The sequence below is a fragment of the Saimiri boliviensis genome, chromosome 18 (assembly GCF_048565385.1).
Source record: "Saimiri boliviensis isolate mSaiBol1 chromosome 18, mSaiBol1.pri, whole genome shotgun sequence".
NCBI lineage: Eukaryota > Metazoa > Chordata > Mammalia > Primates > Cebidae > Saimiri > Saimiri boliviensis.
Window position 1 is genome coordinate 32901880 of NC_133466.1, and position 17340 is coordinate 32919219.

At 35.8% G+C, this 17340-nt stretch overlaps 1 long non-coding RNA gene and 1 pseudogene across 3 annotated transcripts in view; both read left to right on the plus strand.

Annotated features, from left to right (window-relative positions):
* Positions 1-17340, plus strand: part of LOC141581958 (uncharacterized) — a 413739-nt gene that overhangs the window by 210246 nt on the left and 186153 nt on the right. The gene's annotated exons all lie outside the window — the stretch shown is intronic.
* On the plus strand, positions 7823-15734 carry LOC141581957 (small ribosomal subunit protein eS1-like; annotated as a pseudogene).

Here is a 17340-nt window from a genome sequence, read left to right on the forward strand (position 1 = left end):
CGATCATTGGCATTTTAGCAATAAAGTACTTTTAAATTAAGGCATGCACATTTTTTAGACATGTTATTATACACTTATAGATGAGAGTACAGTGTGTACATAACTTTTATATATACTAGGAAGTAAAAAAGTTGTGTAATTTGCTTTATTGCAATATTCACTTTATTGCACTGGTCTGGAGCCAGACCTACAATATCCTTGAGGTATGCCTGTGCATAGAAAAATTTTCAAATGCATAAATCAAGGCTTTTTGTTGTCATTGGCAGCACTAAAAAAGGTAAGGAATAAATGGATCTCAAAGAATTAGTTCTTTATAGCAGAAGAATGTACTTTGGAAAAATGCATATTCTCCATCACATTAGTATACAAACTACAGTACACAACGAACCCAAAGACTACTGTAATTTCTCATCACATGCTCTATAACAAATGTAATATGCTTCTGCACTAAGAATATTTGATGGATTGAACATCTTTGTTTTTCACCTAGAGTCCCTGTTACTATATGAAAGGTTCTCAACACATTCTATGAGTTGACCTCCTCAGAAATATGAATATTGAATGGGAAATGGCTTTTAAGTTAATAATTTACCCCTCTCGGGATATTTTTATTTATATGAGAACTAAAGCCTTAAAGGAAAGGTGGAAAGCTTTTCATGAGATTTCAAGACATCAGGGAGGTAAGGGAGATCTTTTGAGGAGGTTCTTAACATTTTACCGGCTCGTAATTTTACTTAAGAGTAGTGCAGAAGTATTCTAATTGCAGGAATGGGAAGAAAACTTCACCTTTTTTGTTAACTTTATTGAAGGTCAGATTTTATTTTTAAACTTGTCTGCATTCATCTGTTATACACTCACTACTCACAGTTAAAGCTTACTGCTTCACTTATTGAACAAATTAGGAAACACACGTGCATGCACATACACATACAGGAAGAGAAAGAAAAAATACCACAAACAAAGCCCAGAAATTCACTAAATCTTTCACATTTAATGTGTATTAAACTGTCAGCATTTCACCAGTTTCTTCTTTTTGGTAATGCTTCACTCCAGTAGTAACTGAGAGTACTACAGCTTACAAAAAGGAACTTTTATCCATAAAAAGAGCTTTTCTATTGAATGAATCAGAAGATAAAACCAATGCACTTTTAAAATATCTCTCTATCATTTTTTTCTCAGCTTGTTGCTCTAGACCTTGAGTTTAAACTAGCTCAAAATCAATCAACTCACTCAGAAATAGAATGAAAGACTTCTCAGAAGAAAGTGAGAACACAGGAAAATATATATTTTAAAATTGCCGATTGCCCCTTACATCTCAGACAGGATTTTTCACCGTCTCACACAGGATCAGGGCACATGGTGAAGCATTTGGAAAGCAGACGCTGAGGTCAAGCAGCAAGCATTGTCACAGAAATTACAAGGTGGATTGAGAATCACAAGAGAGTAAAACAAAGGGAAAAAAATAACTGACTACTCCATGAAAATAAAATCTACCTTTTATTAGTTCTGATCTAGAACATAATGCTAATTGAGAGTAAATCTGGATTTATCTTAGAAAAGCAGCCAATTTACTATTTTACAACTGATAGAAACGCTACAAAATAAGAATAGAAACTTCTTGAGGTAACCATGTATGTATTCTACTTTCTTTTCAAATACTCAGAGAGTTGTCTTTAATAGACTTTCTTTTCAAATACTCAGAGAGTTGTCTTTAATAGATTTATAATGAATTTTTAAGGCATGTCCTGTTAGATTAATTTTGGGGAAATGCATTCAATTAAGAATTATACAACTATAGATTCCCAAGCTTAATGTTTCCCATAGTTAGTAGTATTTCTAATGGAGACTTAGTGATAACCGAGAAATATGTTGAGGATGCCCAATAGATGTAAATCCTTCTAATATTGAATAGGAACGTGAAATAGAAGAGATTTAAAGTGTTCTTAGGAGACCAAACATCGTTGTTCACTGTGTACACTGGTAAAGGCTTTAGGAGCCAACAATTAACAGTGCTTGTGTGTGTGCTGTGTCAGAATCATCAGTTAACCAAAAGACTATCATGAATTTAATAATCACAATGACAAGGGGAGAGTCTTGGCTTAGAAGAAAGGGAATTCATTGGAGACATATATTACCATTAACTGAGGTAGAACAGAACTCATTTTCTTTTCGTTTCTCTTTTCTGACTGGCCATCCTTATTTCCTTACTTTTTTTTTTTTTTTCTGTTTTGTTGACCTCATTTTTATGAGTGCTCTGAAAATATTGTTTTTTGATTTTACAGTTATCATGAAGTTGATAAATGCTAAAGTTTCTGCCCTAGGACAACGTTTTAAAATAAAATTGTGAAAAGATGGAATGCTACTAAAAGAAAGTAGCAGCGTCCATGAATGTCTGTTTCTGTTATATATATTTATGCTATAATAATCTTCTCATTTACTGAAGCTTCCTGACTCATTCATTAATTCATCTGTTCATAAACTTGAACTGTATATCCACTCTGTGCCAGGCACTGTGCTTAGGACAAGAATTAAAAGATGCATATCTTACTCTGTTCTCCAGGAGTTTTTATTTTTTGGGACACTAGTCCAGGACCAGTTGATGTTGAAACTGTCTTAAGTGTCATGCTACCGTTTTATGCAGAATATTACAGGGGAGTAGAGAAGGTGAGCCATGCTTTCAGGAAAAGGTAAAATATAAGTTAAGTCTGGAATTCAAACTGGAATTAGGTTAAGAGAGGAGGGTATTAACTAGAGTTGACCAAAAGGTGGTCAAGGTTGACCAAAGAGTGCCAAGCATGGGCCTAAGTGAGTCACTATACTGTCTCCAACTACCCATCCATCTCAGTGTTCTGCCTGCTAGGCCCTCAGTAAATAGAAATGGAAGAAAGAAATCTACATACATGGAATGGTAATGTTACAAATATAACTCTAAAATATTTGAGTAAAATAAGATTATTTTTATAGAGCCACCATCGTCACCTCTTAGAGTTTTTGTCATTGTTTCTCGTGTTTTCCCTTCTTTCAGGTCTCTTCAGGAGTAACAATAGTGTTCTCTTATATCAAGGAGTGAGAAAATTACCGAGCTAAGGAATAGGAGGAAATGAGAGAGAAGTAATTCTAAAATCACAAGTACTGGAAAGAAATTACTACTGATTCAAAAGGCACATTTTAGAGACTTCAGTAGTAGTAGGCAGTAGTTCTGTAACTAATTCATGCAACTTAGTGGAAGTGTGAGGCGTGTTTGATCCATGCTATTGTTTGTATGAAATAAATCCTTCAAGCCAAAATGAGATACTTTTACTTATGACACTAATTGAACTTCATATTATATTTTATGGTAAAAGGTGCAGGGGTAGGTAAATATTATTGTGTATAGTCAATAATGATATCTGTTAAGCACTACAAAGGTGGTATTTTAAAGGGAGATCAGGCATCAGTTCAAGTATGGGAAATACTTTGCAGAATTTTAAAAATGGGTATCTTGTTTTGGCAAGAAGTAAAATGTATCCTCTATGTTTTAGTTTGGAATTTTGAGATTTTTTTTTTCTCCTACTTAAACAGAACTGTAGTTAACCTTTGAACAACGTGGGGGTTGAGGGTGCTGACTCCTGTGCTGTCTAAACTTCATGTGTCACTTTTGACTCTCCCAAAACTTCACTAATTTGACCAGGAGCCTTACCAACAACATACGTATTTGACTAACACATATTTTGTGTGTTATATGTATTATATATTGTGTTCTTAAAACAGGCTAGAGAAAATAAAATGTTATTAAAAAAGAGAAATACATTAAGTGAAAGTGAATCATACAAATCTTCATCCTTGTGGTTACCCCTTGAGTCAACTAAGAAGGAGGAGAAAGAGGCGCGTTTGATCTTAATACCTGAGGGGTGACTGAGATGGAAGAGGTGTAATGGGTGAAAAAGGAGGGAGGAGAGGCAGGCACACTTGGCGTAACTTTACAGAACACTTCATAATTCCTGTCTAACATTTTGCTGTTTCATTTCTTTAAAAATATCTCTACATGGTACCCAACCTTCTTTTACCATTTGCTTGAGTTTCAGTGTCCATATCATAGAAAGGTCGATGTCATACAAAGTCAAAAGCCATCTTCAATAATTGGAATTCTTCTGACAGACTGCCTAATGTCAGTTTGTTTTCTGGCACTGATTCTTTTCATCTTTTTCCTCACTATCTAGTGCTGGACTGTAAACACTCATCTCCATCAAGTCATCTTGGGTGAATTCCACTGGTGTGGTTTGGTATCTACTCACTTTTGAATTTCCCTAAAATGTCTTGAAATACTTCATCCTCTACTTTTTAATTTTGCCATATCCACAGTTTCTTTCATGATTTCCTTGATTGGTTCTGTTATAAATCCTGTGAGATCATGCATAGCATCTGTATAGTTGTTTTTTTGTTTTGTTTTGTTTTTGTTTTTGTTTTTGTTTCCCCCAGCAGGAATTTATCGTTTGAGTCCTGATGGCTTTTATGGATTTTTCCATAACAACAATGGCATCTTCAATGGTGTAATATTTCCAGATTTTCATGATGTTGTCTCTTTTGGCGTTCACTGATGTATTACTAGATTGACATTTTTTTCCATAGCGTACTGTGTATAATGACCCTTAAGGGACCTTATGATTCCTGATCTACAGGCTGAATTACAGATGCTGTGTTTAGAGGCAAGTAGACCATTTCTATGCCTTCACTGTTGAACTCATAGAGTTCTGGGTGATCGGGGAGGTGTCCGATATCAAAAGAACTTTAAAAGGCAGACCCTTACTGGCAAGGTGTTTCCTGACTTCAGAGACAAAGGATCAATAGAACCAATCCAGAAAAAGGGTTCTCCTCTCGAGGTCTTCTTGTTGTATAACCAAAAGACTGGCAGATGGTATTTGTCTTTTTCCTCAAGGCTTGGGGGTTAGAGGATTAGCTGTTTTGTGGATAAGGGCAGTCCTTTTCAGAAGCCTGACTGTATTTCACAAGAGAGTAGAGTTAGCCTACACTTTCCTACCTAAATTCTGGTGCCTACTTCTCTTCCTTACTAATTAAATGTTCCTTGAGGCTCTCCTTACCCTGAATAGAGTAGTTTTATCTCCATTAAAAACGTTTTCAGATAATTATCCTTCTTCCTCAATGATTTTCTTAATGGTATCTAAAAACGTCTGCTGTTTCTTGGTCAGCAGAAGTGCTTCTCATGTAACCTTAATTTTTTTACAGGTAAACCTCTATCTAAAATTATCAAACCATCCTTTCCTGGCATTAAACTCTCCAGCTTTAGATCCCTCACTTTCCTTTTGCTTTAAATTGTTATATAATGACTTCATATTTTTCTTGAATCATATTAGAGTTGATAGGTATGCCTTTCTTATAGCAATCCTGAATTTACACAAAAACTGCATTTTCAATACAAGATAAAAATGTATTTCACAGTAAGTGCAAGGTTCATGCCTGCTGGTGTAGCTGCAGCGACAGCTTTATATATATATATGTGTGTGTGTGTATATATATATATGTATATATATATGTATACATATGGATATACATATGTACACACACACACACATATATATATACATATATATATACACACACACACACATATATATAAATGGTCCTTACACTGTATTTATTTGTCTTGAAATGGCAAGCAACTGTGACTATAGGCCTCACTCTATCATACATATCAAGAAATTGAACTTTTCTTATGATTTTATTACTTTTCTCTGCTTTTGAGGAGCACTTCCCGCATCACTAGTGTCACTTTGTATGGGTACCGTAGAGTTATTCAAGGTTTACAATATTGCACTAAGCACCATAAAAAAGTATGTGAGAACTGCAAGATTGCCGTTTACTGTGATAACATAATATACTGAAGAGAAAAGGATCTGCTCATGTGGAGATGATTAGCATCACAGTGTTTTAAGCAGACACTCTTAACACTTGAGCTCATCACAACAGCAACCAGAGGAGGCTACAAAGTTATTACAATAGAACAGTATGCACTACAGGGAACTATATGTAGTTATCATTTAATGCTACATTAAAAAAAATTTCAAGTTTTAATTTACATTCAGGGTTTACATGTATAATTTGTAACATGGATATATTACATGATGCCGAGCTTTGGAATATGAATGAGCCCATCACTCAGGTAGTGAGCATTTAGTACCCAATAGTTACTTTTTCAACCTTTTTCTCTTTCTTTCCCATTTAGTAGTCCAAGGGTCCATTACTGATATTTTTATATACATGAGTACCCAATCTTTAGCTCCCATCTAAAGTGAGAACATCTGGTGTTTGGTTTTCTGTTTCTGTGTTAGTTCACTTAGGATAATGGCTTTTACACTGTTGGTGGGAGTGTAAATTAGTTCAACCATTGTGGAAGACAGTGTGGTAATTCCTCAAGGATCTGGAACTAGAAAAATGCCATTTGACCCAGCAATCCCATTACTGGGTATATAACCAAAGGATTATAAATCATTCTATTATAAAGACATATGAACACACATGTTCATTGCAGCACTGTTCACAATAGCAAAGACTTGGAACCAACCCAAATGCCCATCAATGATAGACTGGATTAAGAACATGTGGCATATATACACTACGGAATACTATGCAGCCATAAAAAACGATGAGTTCATGTCCTTTGCAGAGACATAGATAAAGCTGGAAACCATCATTCTCAGCAAACTGACACAAGAACAGAAAACCAAACACGACATGTTCTCACTCATAAGTGGGTGTTGAACAATGAGACCCAGGGAACATGGACCCAGAAAACATCACACACTGGGTTCTATTGGAGGGTGGGGGGAAAAGGGAGGGATAGCAGGGGGTGGGTGGATAGGGGAGAGATGGCATTAGGAGAAATACCTAATGTAGATGACTGGGTGATGGATGCGGCAAACCACCATGGCACGTGTATTCCTATATAAGAAACCTGCACATTCTGCAAATGTACCCTAGAACTTAAAGTATTAAAACATAACAAATGCCTGTGCCTTTCCCCCAAATATTTAACTTTATAATAGATTTGTGTATGTTTTATGGTACTAAATGATAAAACAGAGTAGTAACTACATATATTTTATACATTCATGACATACCTTTTTCTTAATTTTTAAAATACTCCTAGGATACATGGTTTGAGTTTTCTCAAATCTTTGCAATTCCCCATTTTTTTCAATAAATATATTGAAAAAAATTTGCCTATACATGGACTCATGCAGTTGAAACCCATGTTGTTCGAGGGTCAACTGTTGTCATGTTTTAATTCTACACGTTTTTATCAAGAGTAATATAAAGCAAATGGCCCAATAGTAAGTATCCTTCCTCATCCTCCCCTCATTTATCTTCTTTTATGATTAGGTTTTATGTGAAAATATGACAGTGAGAAACCAGAAATAATCTGATTTTGACAGTCTTGGGAGATGTGGATAAATAGCTTTGTTTGTTTAAAATGAACAGATATCTCTTCTTTCATTTTTTAATATATGTTTGATATTGTTGACATATCAATTTGATTGAGCCATATGAGTAGTTTGAGATGTTTTTTAATAAATGTTTTTCCTTCTGACCTAATTCAAGGAGCTTTCAGAAATTAGTCCTAATGTGCACAAGGCTCTGGACTAGCAGTTGTATAAATAATATCTCTAATCCCCACAATCATTCTATGAGGTAGGTACATTTATTATCGACATTTTACAAATGTGGAAATTGAAACATTAATAAGTTAATTAATAATTCACTTATTGATGGCATAATGTTCCTAAGGAATGAGATAGGGGATTGAAATCTAGTTTTTAAATTCCAAATCTAGTGATCTTAATTATGTTATATTACATTATATTATTATATTAAATTATTAATTATGTTGTACTATATGTAACTTTTTTTTTTTAGACAGACTCTCTGTTGCCCAGGCTGGAGTGCTGTGGCATGATCTTGGCTCACTGCAACCTCCATCTCTTGGGTTCAAGCGATTCTTGTGCCTCAGCCTTCCAAGAAGTTGGAATTACAGGCATGTGTCATTACACTCAGCTAATTTTTGTATTTTTAGAAGAGATGGGGTTTTGCCATGTTGGCCAGGCTGGTCTTGAACTTATGGCCTCAAACAATTCACCTGCCTTAGCCTCCCAAAGTGCTGGGATCACAGGAGTTAGCCACTGTGCCTGGCCTATAGTACCCATGATTTTATTATTTACTTCCTGGTATACTATATGAGCAGGGAAATATAGGGTTAAAGGTAGACTTCAACAGCTGGATAAGTTTTCATTCACCCATGTAACTCTGCAAGTCTAAACTTCCTCCATAAATTAACCAATATGGGCATTCCCTCTAACACGTTTGCTTCTTATGCACCTACACTTCCCAACTGGATTTCAGCAAAAACTGTAGTTGGGCTTGAAAGAAACATAAGACTTTACTGTGACTTTCAGGAAAGGATATGTGCACACAGTGTACAAACCTTCTAAATTAAATTTACAAAATGAACTCATTTCTTGTCGTCTCTGTTGTGCATAAAGCAAAAGGAATGCTAGTGCTATTGCTCTCTGAGGGCTTTTTATGCACTGTGACAGGGTGAAGTACTACTGTAGGAAACAGTCTGGAACAGCAGAGTCTGGTCCTACAAGTCACCTCTTGTCTCACCTAGTTAATATCAGCAGAGTCTAAGAAGGCTCGACACCTGTATGTGATTCAGGGAATTAGGATCAAAGATATTCTTCCATAATCTGACTTTGGTTTGCACTCTCAAGTGTACCTTGCTCTTGCAAATCTATTTTTCATTTTCACCATCTGAAAAAAGAAGCTTGCTGCTTTAACTACAGGCAATAAAACATGGAGGTAGAATCGATGAGGCATAAATTAGTGATTCAGATTTGTTAAGTGTAAGCTAGATAGGATACCTATTTAAGGCACAGCATTATTGGAAGTGGTCAGTGGTTGTGTTCATTGATTTAGTTGTCACCACAATTCATGTTATAGAAAATAAACATATCCATTAAGAGAGTTACCTTGGTAAGCTTTGCGAATACACCTCGTCTAACACAGAGATGACAATTCTACTTTTAAGATACAGAACTGAAGTCAAATCACTACTCTTTGTTACAGGTAGTATATGGCTGGCTGCCAAATGAATCTAACTCACTGAATAACATCTGACAGAAACTAGGAAGAGCTAAAGTGCATGGGTGATACATGAAAGAAATGAAATGACTATTAAGGTGCAATTTTAGGAGAGGGAAGCCATTAGCAGAAATATTATTAAGCATTTAGAGAGACCTTTGCTTATAAAATGTTTTATAATCCTTTTTTTAAAATTTGATTTGGCAGGCTTTCACCAGCAATGTCAATTTTGTGATATTGTTCTCTCAGACATTTAGGCTGAATATTTTTGCTTTGATATATTGGAGGGTCTTGTTGACATCAACTTGCCTTTAAGACAGAAGCATCAAAATACCTGAAAGGTCACACTAACAAAATTAACTGTGAAATTTCCCTTTCTTCCCTGGAGGTTTTCATGGTAGCATTCTCCCCCTGATAGAGATTACTGAAATACAGCTTATATCTTTACCATTTTACTGATTAATACCATTAACAACTTAATAAAAATGGTAAGACAGGCACAGATTGAGATGGGGATTTAGCTTTAAATTAGTTCCAGTTGTGGAGTTACTTCCCAGTTGTTGGCAGGAAATTTCCACACCTACTTGTATTAACATATTTTCATCATAAGGACAATGAAATACAAGATTCCATCTTTTAACACATTTAATGCTATTTTAAACCCTACACAATAGTTAAATATAGCTATTACGGTATATATAAAATTTGTATAGTTTTTTTCTTCAGTGGGCCAGAAATAAATCAGAAATGTAGAGAAACTTTACAGGTTAACATTTTGGATTATATTCTTTTGGTTTTATGCCATATTTTGTGGGCCATTCTGTAGTTCAACTTGCATGTGAAATTTTAAGTAGTCTAGGTTGGGGTAAACTAGACCCTATTGGCTAAATCCTGCTTCCCATCAGTTTACACATATAAAAATTCAGAAAAACAGAGTGCCCATTTATTTATGCATTGGTTGTATTTACACACTGCTTTTGTGCTACAACAGCAGAGTTGGTTACTTATGATGGAGACTGTATGGGCTGCAAGCCTAAAATACTTACTATTTGGATTTTTTTCAAAAAATATATTTTGACCCTTATTTTACATAATGCAAGCAGGAATTTGAGTCCTCATTTATTATAAGAAAAACTACCTTTTTGGCTCTCTGAGCAGCACCATGGCGGTTGGCAAGAACAAGCGCCTTACAAAAGGTGGCAACAAGGGAGCCAAGAAGAAAGCAGTTGATCCATTTTCTAACACAGATTGGTATGACGTGAAAGCACCCGCTATGTTAAATATACGAAATATTGGAAAGAACGCTAGTCACCAGGACCCAAGGAACCAAAATTGCATGTGATGGCCTCAAGGACCAAGTGTTTGAAGTTAGTCTTGCTGATTTGCAGAATGATGAAGTTGCATTTAGAAAATTCAATCTGATTACTGAAGATGTTCAGGGCAAAAAATGTCTGACTAACTTCCATGGCATGGATCTTACCCGTGACAAAATGTGTTCCATGGTCAAAACATGGCAGACAATGACTGAAGCTCATGTTGATGTCAAGACTACCGATGGTTACTTGCTTCGTCTGTTCTCTGTTGGTTTTACTAAAATATGCAACAATCAGATACGGAAGACCTCTTATGCTCAGCACCAACAGGTCCGCCAAATCCAGAAGAAGATGATGGAAATCATGACCCAAAAGGTGCAGACAAATGACTTGAAAGAAGTGGTCAATAAGTTGATTCCAGACAGCACTGGAAAAGACATAGAAAATGCTTGCCAATCTATCCTCTCCATGATGTCTTCGTTAGAAAAGTAAAAATGCTGAAGAAGCCCAAGTTTGAATTGGGAAAACTCATGGAGCTTTATGGTGAAGGCAGTAGTTGTGGAAAAGCCACTGGGGATGAGACAGGTGCTAAAGTTGAACGAGCTGATGGATATGAACCGCCAGTCCAAGAATCTCTTTAAAGTTCAGACTTGTAAGTGGCAAATAAAAAGTTATTCGTGAAAAAAAGAAAAGAAAAACTATAAGCGTTTATATATGTAATATATAGAAAGTCATACAACTAAAACCGCTTGGATTTGCATTAGTTGCCAGGCATAGTATTTATTACCTGCACACATAGAGATTAAAATTTGAAATTAAGAATATTCCACCAAAAGTTTCTCATCTCCAAACTTTTTATTGGTATGTTTCTCAGCAACTTAGAAAGTTGCCAACAATCCAACCTACAAAGTGGAGAAGTTTTAACTCACTAGAGAAAGATTCAATTCCGTTTTATTCCATTTCAATTGCATATGGGAAGCTGGCCTTTGCATTTGCACAGAAGCCAACCTAAGGTATTTAAAGTGAGACATATGTATTACTCTTCTCAGAATTCATTTATCAAACAAGTTATAGCAATCATAGAGGATTAAGAGAAGGAAAATTCTTTTACTGTATGCAATGTTATGCAATGTACCAAATCAAGGGAAAGGATAGCAATATTATAATTCCATGGTTCTAAAAATACGTAGATTCCAAATCATTTACTTTATTTTTTCATGGACATAGCAATATATATGCACAGGTGGGAGGTGAGAGTGCCTCTGAACCACCAAAGAAATTTATAAAGAGTGTGGAGTTCAAAAAACTAAGAATTAACTGTTGAATGGGATGATTAGAATCCCTCCTCTTCGATGTGTTTTTCCTGGTTTGGTACAAGCACAAAGGTTAAGCAATTACCTGCATTTTAGTTTTTAGTTTTTTGAGTTTTGGTTTTTTATTCCATTTTCAAGCAGGAAACTGGACCACTGATAGGGACTATTTTAAAATAAACAACTTGCAAGAACAACTTAAGAACATACTTCATTGGAAGGTTGTTACTGTAACAAATGTGCTCATTTCCCAACTTGCACATTCAACCATTTTGAATGCTCTATAGATTAATTCATAGCCGAGGGAAAGGAAAGATTTTCTGGACTTTAAGCTATTTATTAAGCACTATGGCACACACAAAGTGTTATAAATAAATTTATCTTAAATTCAACTCCGTGGGCACAACATAGTAAATTTTTAAATTGGCAAAATGCTATATGCACTGTATAACTATAGCATGGATTGTATTGCAGATACATTTATTTTAACCAACTCCTGTAAAATTTTGCTGACCTTTCATTTGCTTTAGTGACATTTGTTATTATATAAAAAAAATGAACCTAGATTATCAAAATAAAAGGGCACAAATTTATTTCATGTTTTATCAGATATTTCTTCTGAGCCAATTTTCTTTTAGGCTTGGTCTCAGAGCACTAGTAAGGACAGACTCATGCACTCAATTAGAATTGAGGTATGAATGCATAGGAAGGGTTCATTTCTCCCTACATTATGTCATTTATGGATATTCAGTGGGAAAAGTGTGCTAAATACGTATGATAAAAGCAAAGTTTTCTATGCAACCACCATATCCCCCATACCTCACCACCACCACCACAACCAAAAACCTATTGTTTCTAAAGGTGTTTGTTTTGGTTATTTTCTTTTGAAGCAGCCTTGCCTTCTTTTCTTTTCTGTTCTTTTCTTTTGTGTCGAGCTCTTACCATCCTCTACCATTTTTTAATAATGTACTAATTTGTTGTATTTATTTGCGGTTATTGTTAGTCTCTCCTGCTGCATTATAAACCATATGAGGGCAGCGACTTTATCCACTTTGTTCCTGCTCTATCTTATGTTCCTAGAACATACCCAACACATAGTAGAAATTCAGTACGTGTTTGTAGAAGAAAAGTAGGAAAGAAGAAAGTAATGGCTACCCTTTTAAACAATCATTAAGGTAAATTAACATGATATATGAGATATAGCAACATAGTGAAGCAAATCAACAAAATTAGGAAGAACCCAGAGGTAACTCTTTGCCTTCTTCTGTTCCATGAGGATTATATTTTCCCTAACAGTAAGACTTGACTGACAATAGGTGGGGGCTGATATCTATTCCACAATCCACTTGTCAAATCCTGAGCCCTGATGTCACTTGTCTTTGTCCAGAGAGGAAGTCTTTTCCTAATTAACATGGAAGCCCAGTGCATTTACTCATCATTTAGTATAATCATCATTTTTGGACTGATGTTCTGTCAATTCAGGAAAGAATTTTTCTTATGTAAGCATTTGACACTGATAATTTACCCTTAATTGAGCATTTTTTCTATTAATTTGTTGATTTATTATTATTATTATTATTATTATTATTATTATTATTATTTGAGATGGAGTCTCGCTCTTGTCACCCAGGCTGGAGTGCTGTGGTGTAATCTCGACTCACTGCAACCTCTGCCTCCCCAGTTCAAGTGATTCTCCTGCCTCAGCCTCTCAAGTAGCTGGGATTACAGACACCTACCACCATGCCCAGCTAATTTTTGTATTTTCAGTAGAGATGGTATTTCGCCATGTTGACCAGGCTGGTCTGGAACTCCTGACCTCAGGTGATCTGCCACCTCGGCCTCCCAAAGTACTGGGATTACAGGCATGAGCCACTGCACCCAGTTGTTTATTTTTCACTTAAAGTCTTACTTCAGTCTTTAGGAGAGAAACATTTCAGTTTCTCCTTACATATAATTCTGCCCGATGAAATGACTCAATTAATGATGACTTCCCTTGCATACTGGATACAAGAGGTCCTTTTAATGAAATAGAGATAAATTTTTCTATAGACTGAATAATTGGCTCCAATTCTTTACCTCTCGCAGTGACTACATTTTCACTACAGTTTTTCACTGGTGGAAGTTGTTTTCTGCCCTCAGAGTTGGCGTTAGAATATGGTTTTCTTTAGTCAACAGCACATTGCTGAAAGTGATGCTGTATTTTTAATGGAATGATTAAAATCATATGATCATCTCTATGCTGAAAAAGCACTTAACAAAATCCAACATTCTTTTACGATAAAAACTCTCCACAAACTAGGTATAAAAAGAGAGTACTTCAATAAAATAAAGGCCTTCTAGGACAAACCCATAGCTAACATCATATTTCACTGTGAAAAGCTAAAAGCTATTCATATAAAATCAAGAATAAGATAAGGGTACCCTCTCCTCAAGTCAATATGGTACTTGAAGTCCTAGCTAGAATAATTAGGCAAGAAGGAACAATAAAATGCATCCAAATCAAAAAAGCAGTAACATTATCTCTGTTTGCAGATGACATGATCCTATATGCAGAAAACTTCAAAGACTTCACCAAGAAATTGTTAAAATTAATGAATACATTCAATAAAGTTGCACAATATAAAACCATCATACAATAATCTATTCCATTTTTATACACTTACAATGAACTACCTAAAAATCTTTTTAAATACCATCTACAATGGCATCAAAAACAAAATACTTAGAAATAAATTTAGCAAAGGAGGTGAAAGATCTATGTACTGAAAAGTATAAACAAATGATAAAAAATGGAAGAAATCACAGAGAAATGGAAAGATATCCATTTATGTTTATACTGTTAAAAGAATTCTTGAAAGAATCACTTGAGTCTGGGAAGTTGAGCCTGCAGTCAGCCAAGATCACGCCACTGCACTTTAGCCTGGGTGACGGTGAGACAGTCAGTTGGGAGAAGGTCCCCAGAACAACTTCAACCAGCTTACCCACTGGGGTAGAGACTCAGAAGTTCATGCCATTAGCAGTGAGGAGGAGGCCGGCCCCTCCTCTTTCTGTGTAGAACCTGGGATTTGAACTGCAGTCGGAAAGTGCTTTAGCAGGGACTCTGGTCTAGTCAGAGTCCCTGTTTCCCCATTTTCTTTCTTTTCACCCAATAAAACCCTGCTTTTACTCACCCTTCAAACCATCTGTGAGCCTAAATTTTCATTGCCATGGGGCAGACAAGGACCCTGTCTTTATCTAAACTAAGGAAAAGTCTTACAACATTTATAGCACCTAGCATGGGGCTTGAGAAGCAGTAAGAGAAATGGGGACTCAAAACCTCTCACTGTTGCTCCTAAACATTTTTATTCTTGACCTTCTGAGGGTGGGGAGAACGTGTCCCCAACTCCTTTTGCTCACAGGGGTCAGGAGAGAGGCCCTTTCTTTTCTTTTTCAGGATGTACCGGAAAGCGGGGTCTCCCCGCTGCCCTCCTCTCCCTGCTGGGGGCTGGGACATGTGGCCCAAGGGTCCCACACAGCTGGGTGGCTGGTTCCCAGCCACAAGCCACTGCATCCTTCTCCTTCCCCAGCCAAAGGGTTTTATTCCATGGGACTATAATTAAACTTTTCTCCTTGGTGAAGGAATCAGTTGCATAAGAATAAGAAGTTCTTTCACAGGCATTTCTAAATGGTTTATTTTCTTTGCTCTTTCCCACTCTGCAGGCTGTTAACTTTTAAAGATTTTTTTTTTTAAGAATACATTTTGCTAGGCCAGCCCCCCAACCCCACCCACCAACTATCCCTGTGTGTACTCTCTGCAAAGTTTTGGCTGTGAAATCAAGCCTCCATCTTGTTTTACATCCTGAGGACATGGCTTATAACTCCTGCAGCAAGGCTTGGTTTAGTGACCCTGCCTTAGGGGATAAGATTTTTCTGGATTGGTATCTGCATGTTTTCCCAGCCCTGTCTCTTAAAGGGCTCCACCCAGTGACTGGGTTTTCTTCTGCCTATGTGTGTACTGTGTGTGATGTCTGTAAAAAAAGTTCTAAGTAATTTGCCTAAAGAAAGACAATTGTTTAGATCAAGAGATCAAGTTTTTTTTTTTTTTTTTTTTTTTTTTTTTTTTTTAAGTTGAAAGCTGTGGTACCTTTCAGTTACCGTGACTTTAATCTTTGAGAAATAAAAACAGCCTTAAAGATTTTTGGTACAATGCAGGCGTCATTAAAATATAAATATGTGAACTAAACTATGCAGGTCAGATGTCACAGTTGCTAAGTGTTTTGAGGTTACAAACTGCTTTTTGGGTTTTGAGAACTGTTTAATTTGCTGGTTTCATAATCGATAAGGCCTGGGGACATATAAAACTAAGCATGCCCTTAATTAAGAAGACAAAACTTGACTACACTTAGCACACAATTAAAGCAACTTACCAAGTTTTACCTTAAAGTTGAAAACTGCTAGGAATTCATTGAAACTACTAAAAGTAGATTTACATGCAAGGTGTGTAAGAACAGTAAAATGTGTTTTTTAGTAAATGTATAAGAAGAGATGGAAATGTAAACTTGTACCTATGGTTAAAGGATTATTTGAGTAAATTAGGAAAAACTGAAGGTTCAAATAAATGGTGGAAGAACTGTGGAAATTAATCTTGCAGAAGAGATTCCCTATGTGAACATACTGACTAATTTCAAAAAAGTGTGTTATATGGTTTTACTGTAAATAGAGCATTGAAATAAAAGCATAACAAGGGTTTCCTAAGGCACTAACCTGTTCCTTGGCAAAGTTTCTAAAGGGTCATAAAAGATTTTTGCTTGTTTATAATTTCTGAATCTTTATTTGGCATAATAAATAACTTACAGTAATCTGGAATTCTATTTCATATCAATTGTTTTAAACCTCAAAAATTTAACAACTTTCCCAAATCAAACTTCAGTTTTAAAGTTGTCTGTCTGGACACCTGACTTTTCGAGTACTTCAGAGGGCCCCTGAAGTGTCCAGAAAAGAGAAGTACACAGGATTGCTTGACATGTTTAGGCACATGGGACTGCCAAAATGAGGCTCAATCTTCTGGATCTTGGTGAATAATTCTAATGTATGAGTATATGCTATCAATCATAATTAAGATTTTTATGTTAAGTTATTGTAAGAGATGTCAAAACTTGTCAGTCATGTTTCTAACTGTAACTACTCTGGACATTTTGCTATTCACAGACAATTGTTGTCTTGTTTTAGTTCTTTTCAGAAGATGGTTTGTAATAAGCTGTAGAACTCTGACAGTTGCTCTTAAATACAATTTCTGATTATATTTGAGACAATCGGGTTTCTGATAACTCTAGATATTGTAACATCGGAATCCTGGAAAATGTACAGGACTCATGAAGAGCTGAAATGTTCATGAATATCAAGTAAAACAAGTTAACTAATGGACTGAACTTAGGAAGCTGAAGCAATCCTTTTAACTTTTGCTTGTAATATTGCTGATTGTTGTTTTGTTTTTCAGAGTCAAGGTAACATTTTAAATTATTTATGGCCTTTAATATTTAAGGAAGGAATACTCCTGGGATCAAAATTTGGAGCATCTTTGTTTCTCTCTGCCTCGTTCCTCT